A 7,235-nucleotide genomic window follows, 5' to 3' on the forward strand; every position below is an offset into this window, starting at 1 on the left:
AGCTATTTCATTCTGTGAGTGGCTTTCACTTCCAAAATATTTTTTCTGGATATAGTCGATTTCTTCAAGTAGGTATTTTGCTGTACCATGTAGAAGAATGTTATTTAAATTGGCTAGTGCTAAAGCAGGACTTTTAGCATAGTACAGTTTATAAACTAGATTTCTTATAGTTGAATGATGTGTTGATATCCTTTTGATATCATGGAAGGTGGTTTTGCAAGTACGTCCTGTAATGTAGGCCAATTAATGTCCTTGTAGTGCTGTGTACTTGTGCACTGGACAGGTATCCATATTTTGCAGTAGTTTAATTTTGATTTTGTCTTTGCCTTTCACATATTGATTGACGAATTGGCGTAAAGACTTGACATTTTTTTTGGGAATGTTACACATTGATGTGCATGGCCATTTGTACACTAGATGTTCTGATTCCGTTGAATGGAGGGGTAATTCTAAGATTTTAGGGCATCTTTTTGTAAGGAGTACTTCTTGTTCCATTATGGTATTGTTAATTTTTTCATAACCTCGACCACTACTATGTATGGCAATTGTATTTGTTTGCTTTTGTTTGTATGCTTCTTCATTAAAGTATGGTTCTGTGCTTGTAGTGTGACTCTATTCACCTCCGCAGATACTTAAGAAGTTCTTTCTGTTGACAATTTGTTTATTGAGAAATCTTTTTTGTAATTTAGTCATTAGTTTTGTTAGTGGTTTCATTTTGTTTAACACTAAAATAAATAACTTTCTTTTGAGAAGAATTGCACTGTCTATCAACGCTTCTAAGATTAATTTCCTACGATAGGTTTTAAGGGTTGAACATAGTTTCTCTCCTGTTTTTATAAGATTTTGAAGGACTCTGTGACGGAACATTTTATCTAAAATACTTTTCTTGGTATGCTTACTTTGCAATATATCAAGATTTATAGAAGCAGTTTTATCTGTAGTGATAGCTGATTTTTTGTCAATTGTTTTCTGGTTTGTTTTACATTTTGATAGAGGACGCAAAGTTTTTCTACTTGAAACTTCTTTTGTTTCACTAAATGACTGTATTAGCTGTTTTGTTTCAACTTTTTTTACAAATTCTGCTAGAGATGGATGCTTATGTTGGACACTTTTATTTTCATTTGCTCTACTTCTGCGTTGCTTTCTACGGATTTGATTTTTGGTAGGCATTCTTTAGGCTCTGTTGAAAAAAATAAACAAGGTATCCATTGGGGTGTTCTGCAATGTATGTGTGCTGTGTGCATGAGTGTTTGAGTAAGATGATAAAGATGTATGTAATGGTGTGTGATTGTGCATTGGGCAACTACAACTAGTAGGGATGGGCATTCTTGAATGAATGTGCTACTAAACTGGGGTTCAGATGACAGAAAAAAGTAAGCTAGTGGTGTGGAGAAGTCCAAATAGTAAATCTAATGCTATACAAATAAAACAGTTGTTTGTTCTATAATATAAAAATTCTAGCAGCTGAGTTGGGTCATTTGTGTGTCGAAAAGTAGGAATTTGTGGGCCATTATGGCTGCAAATTGCTGTTTAAGAAATGTGGATTTTTGGAGAGAATGGTGCACAATCTCTATGTTTAGGTACATAAATAGCATGAATTAACTTAACAGTTTGTTTGAGTGATAATACAAATATTATGGTGGTATTCAACTTACTTTTTTCTAATATGAGCAGGTTACTTCTTAGTTGATCTTTGTACTTCAAAATCGGCTTCTTCTTTTCAGGAGAATGGTCTTCACTACAATAGTAAAAGAAATAAATTAGTAATTTTGTTTGAATATAGCACTGTTTTTAATTTAGACATTGATCTATTTAATTAACATCCTCAGCGCCTTCCTCAAAACCATTAAAACTATCATATTCACATAAAATACGTTGCACCAGTTGAATACATATCATATGTTCTTAATGACTAAACTGTATTGCAATGACTAACTGTAGCAAAAAAAAATATCTTTACTATGCCTTGTGAAATTCATAATGTACCACTGAATACCAGTATTCCTGTAACTAAGCTCTTGCAAGCAATAGTGCTTCAATGTCATGGGCTGCTTGCGCTATGTAAATATAAGTAAGTAAATAAATAAATAAATAAATGTTTATGTTATTGTACAAGTATTGTTGTTTGAGATTTGAACATAGTGTGTGCTTGCAATTTTGTTAGACTATATGCACTCTATGGGCCTCATTACGACCCAGGCGGTAAGTTACCGCCTGGGCCGTGACTTTACCACCATGGCGTAAACTACGTTTACGCCATGGTGGTTGGCGGACTTACCGCCCCATTCCGAGGTCGGCGGGGCGGTAAGTCCCCAATCCCCATTTACCCTTCCCCATTCCCATTTTTGCCCCATAGGGCATAATGGGAGTGGGGAAGGCGTTAATTACGCCACCGTAAATTACGGTGGCGTAATTAACATCAAGTTCCCTTACCGCCATGGTTTTTTACACCCGCTAGAAGCAGGTGTAAAATCCGCCATGGCGGAAAGGGAACTCGTGATTGGCGGTAAGGGGTCGGCGCAGCTAACGCTGGCGCTAACCCCTTACCGCCAGGGTCGTAATGAGGCCCTATATATTTTATTTAAAAAATGTTAGTTCAACATGATTTGAATATGTGTGTGTAAAAAGAAATAAAATAGTATAAAGGTTTGTAAGTGACAGTTGATTTTAGGAGATGGAAAAAAAGACAGTAAATTCATTTTACAGATTATACAAGGTAAAAGTCAGTTAATCTGTTTATATGAAACTAGAAGAATTGTACATGTACTTTACAGAAAATATGCATATCTGTAGTTTGTGTTCATGCATATGGATATGCATGGAGCTGCAAGTAGAAATCTTTGAGACTTGTATAGTATTTCTTGTAGAAGGTGCTTTCCAATGAAATGACACTTGTACTCAGAGAGATTAACAGTTCATTTGCAGTGCTGCTCTATGATGATGCAGTTAGATGTAGAGGTGTTCTATGTGATTGGTGGATGGTCATGTGACTTCTTAGCTACATCCAATGAGGGAATGGCACAGAGAGTGAAGTGGAAATGGTAGAAGGGCTGTCTATGTTACGATATGTCCGTGGACATGGCGGTAGTTTGCGGACATCGGGTGTTGCATCCGGGGATCTTTGGGTTGGGAAGCAATGCAAATGAGAATGAGCATACAAAAGGATTGGTCAGGAAAGTTTAGTGGGTGTGTTGTGCCAGTACAGAGTTTCTCAGATACTCTTTTTGCTGAGAAAAGAACAGATAGCTATGGCTGTGTGTTTCAGAAAACAAATTGTTTGGATTTTGGGAGACTCGTGGATACATTGGTTGAATTTGCATGCAGAAAGCTGTGGAGTAGCTCTAGATCTTGGATATTCACATGTGGAAGTACACTGGCATAGAGTGCGTAGAATGAAGTAGTTGGACTTGCTACCTCTTTGTGCTACTTTGGAGACAGAGCAACATCCAGATATAATTATAATTAATTGTGGAGGGAACAGTTTAGGACATATCTCTGGAATTTCTTTGCAATTTGCAATGAAACACTTGGGAGGGTCATCCATGTTTCCAAATTCTCAAGTAATTTTTTCACGATTGTGCAGAGACAAATGTGGCTTCGTTCTTCTTCATTTGGTCCACAAAATCAATCAATAAGGCTGTTTGTGCTTTTCTAAGAGATTTTGGCATGTCCTCTTTTCGCAATGAAAATATGATTTTTCATAGTACATACATTTTTCGCAGAGATGGAGTCCATCTTACTTATTCTGGCAATCATATTTTTCTGAGAAATTTACAAAATGCATTGCAACCTTTATTAGAATTACAGCATCCATTTTGTAGTAGGTGTTGATTATTTCCAATTTTTCAAACACAATCGCCACCAAAAGGCTCTTTTCAGAGCCACCACTTCCTCCCAGATAAAATTGCAATGGTTGTGATAGGGCAGCACTCCAAAATTTTATATGTCCGCGGGCTGTCCGCAGACTTCTAAAAAATACACAGGGCCCTGCTTAATTTATTTTCACTTCTATTTTTTAACTGTGAAAGGCGGCTCTGAAAAGAGCTTTATTTTCTTTTTGATTTTTGTTGTTTTATATTTTTTTGTTTTTTTATACAAGACACACTAGGAGAGGAGTGGAAAGGAGGGTAAAGGGGGGACACCAACCACGGGGATAAGAAAGGGGGAGCTCAGAGAGGAAGATGTAGAGTGGGTTTTATTTGGGTAGTGAGCAGATCTTCTCGTGCTCTGAGACGATAGTCTCAAAAGCACTTCAAAGTCGCGCCCCCCTGCAGAGTACTGTGTTGCAGTACATACACACAACTGTGACCCTCAAAAGGTAAGGGTCATCAGCATTGTGTATGGCCTGTGAGGCAGCTTGAGAAATACGCTGTCCCACAGGAGTGTTCCTTGTGGTGACAGGATCAGAAACGGAGGATGAAGTAGAGGAAGTCAACCTGCTACGCTCCTCACAAGGTGCAACCTTGCGAACGGCCCCAGTATGGAATGACTTCAGGTGTCGCTTCATGGTAGTGGTCCCAAAACTCTACGAACCAGGCCTCCCGCGACTGAGTACCATTTTGCACTATTTGCAGGTGACTTGGTTCGCACAAGCCTTAGGACCATTCCCATGAATGGTAAATAACCGCCACACCCAAGACTCAAGCAGAGTGCGGGTAGTAGAGAGTTCAACTACCTCATCCTCGTCATCCTCTTCTTCCTCCTCTGCATCCTCACTCCTGTTCCCCTCTTCAGGCCCTTGGGGTGGTGCTGATGCAGATGCAGCACCAGGTGGCTGCAGTGCAGCCATGGATGCCATCAGGTTCTTGATGGAAATCTGCAGTTAGCAGACAAAATCGCTGTGCTCTGTAGGATAGCTAGAAACACAATGAGAATAAGCTCTAGGGTATGGTCTTTTATAGGGGTGCTTGTACGCGGTTCGCGGACATGCCGCTGTCCACGGACAGATCGAACACAAAAAAGGGTTCAAAAAGTTTCAAAAACTATGTAGAAACTCAGGATTACTATGTGGGACTTGTGTCATGGTGAGGTTTTCTGGAAAAGTATTGTGGATTACTTGAAAATGTACTTTTAAATTGTTTGGGGACACGAACAGTGTCCGCATTCAGAACCCATAATCAGCGTGGGTGCGGTCACATGTTAGCTTCGCGAACATGTCCGCGAAGAGAGCAGCTGTCCCCAGAACACCAAATGCACTGACAATGGTTTGCGCATGCGTGTTGATGTTCGACGGACACTGTTCGGGTCCTGAAGAAATTAAAAGTGCGTCACACATCAAGCGAACAGTTACGGACAGGCGTTTGTTTTTAGAACAGTTTTACCTTGATTGCGAACAATACGGACAGACATAGCATCCTCAGGACACCCCCATTTTGTTTAGTTACGAACATTTTAGGACACAACATGTGTTCTTAGAATAGTTTCAATTTGGTTGCGAACAATACGGACAGGCATAGCGTCCTCAGGACAGCCCTATTTTGTATGTTTACAAACATTTCAGGATACATAATATGTTCTAAGAACACTTTCATTTTGTCAACGAACAATACGGACAGCGTCGTCAGGACACCCCAATTTCGTCCATTGACAAACATTTCAGGAGACAGCTTGTGTTCTTAGAACAGTTTCAACTTACGAACGAACAATACGGATAGGCATAGTGTCCTCAGAACACCCCCATTTTGTTTATTTAAGAAAATTTCAGGACACCGCTTGTGTTCTTAGAACAATTTCAACTTGCTAGCGAACAATACGGACAGATATAGTGTTCTTCAGGACACCCCCATTTTGTTTATTTACGAACATTTCAGGACACTGCGTGTGTTCTTAGAAGAGTTTCAACTTGCTAGCGAACAATACAGACAGACATAGCGTCCTCAGGACACCCCCATTTTGTTTATTTACGAACATTTCAGGACACCTCTTGTGTTCTTAGAATAGTTTCAACTTGCTGGCGAACAATACGGACAGATATAGTGTTCTTCAGGACACCTCCATTTTCGTTTCTTTACGGACATTCCAGACACCCGCGCTGTCCACAGACACCTAAATTGCTTTAAAAAAAACATGAAATGAATTAGAACACAATATAAAAATGTAACTTTATTTAACATGTATGATTAATTTATGACAGAGAAGGTGAGGCAGAAACTGAAACAAAAACAGGAGAATTAGGGGTTTCAACAGGATTTGTATGAGGTGAAGAAAGGATGGAAGTCTCATCAAAATGTTTTAGTTCATGGAGAAGGTTTGGGGATAATTGACTGGGATATGGTGAGGGGGACAGGTACATGTGGGACAATGGTACGTGTTTTTTTGTTTAAAATTATCTTCCACAAAGGTTTTTAAAGTATTAAAATTAGCCAACAATAGATCAATTTTTTCTTGTATGCTGTTAAGGGTCTTATCCATAACAGCTTTTTTTGTAGTACTTTCTATTTTGGTATGCTCTGTACAAAAAGATATAATTATGTTAAATATATATAAAATAATAATAATGAAATGGTTCATATTGTAAAGTGTCTACCATTAGATTGACTATCTACTGACATTTCCTCATGTGGGAAATGTTCCTCTAGCCACTCCAGAGTACTAGACATTTCTGTGAGAAAAAAAAAACATATTTTTTTTTATCTAATACAGAAAATTTACAAATATATGAGTAAAATGCAGTAAACTTACTATTTCAGGTAAGGTGTGTTCTGAGTGTTCTGTAGATCTTCTGTTGTTCTTGGTTGTGCAGTGTTTGTGAGGTAATTATGTTGGAAGCCTATGTATCTTCTTTTGGTATATTCCATTTTAGAACATATTCTATTTAAATGAATGTTTAATGTGTTATATATATGGGTTGCACTTCTTATGCATTACTACATATAACGTGTATGTGTACTGGTTTGTGAATTTGTAAAATGTTCACATGTTATGATATAACAATTAAACATTCCCCCCCAGAGTTTTTAGGTAGTGATGCTATTGTCCGAATATGTCCGCGGACATTAAAAGAGTTTGCGGACATCAAACTCAGTAGAGGAGGTTCAGTATGTCAATTTTATATGTACATAAAATCAGAATTAGAATTATTAAATTGTGCTACTAAAAACCTATGAAATTCAGTGAAAAAACTTAAAGGGACGTTATGGTTCCAAGTAAAACCGAAAAACCCCTGAAATTCGACAGTTATGGTAAGCTAAGCAACCATAACTTGCACCACCATCGTGCACTGCTAAGACTAACAC

This window comes from Ambystoma mexicanum, chromosome 12 (assembly GCF_040938575.1).
Source record: "Ambystoma mexicanum isolate Mex_15411 chromosome 12, UKY_AmexF1_1, whole genome shotgun sequence".
Lineage (NCBI taxonomy): Eukaryota > Metazoa > Chordata > Amphibia > Caudata > Ambystomatidae > Ambystoma > Ambystoma mexicanum.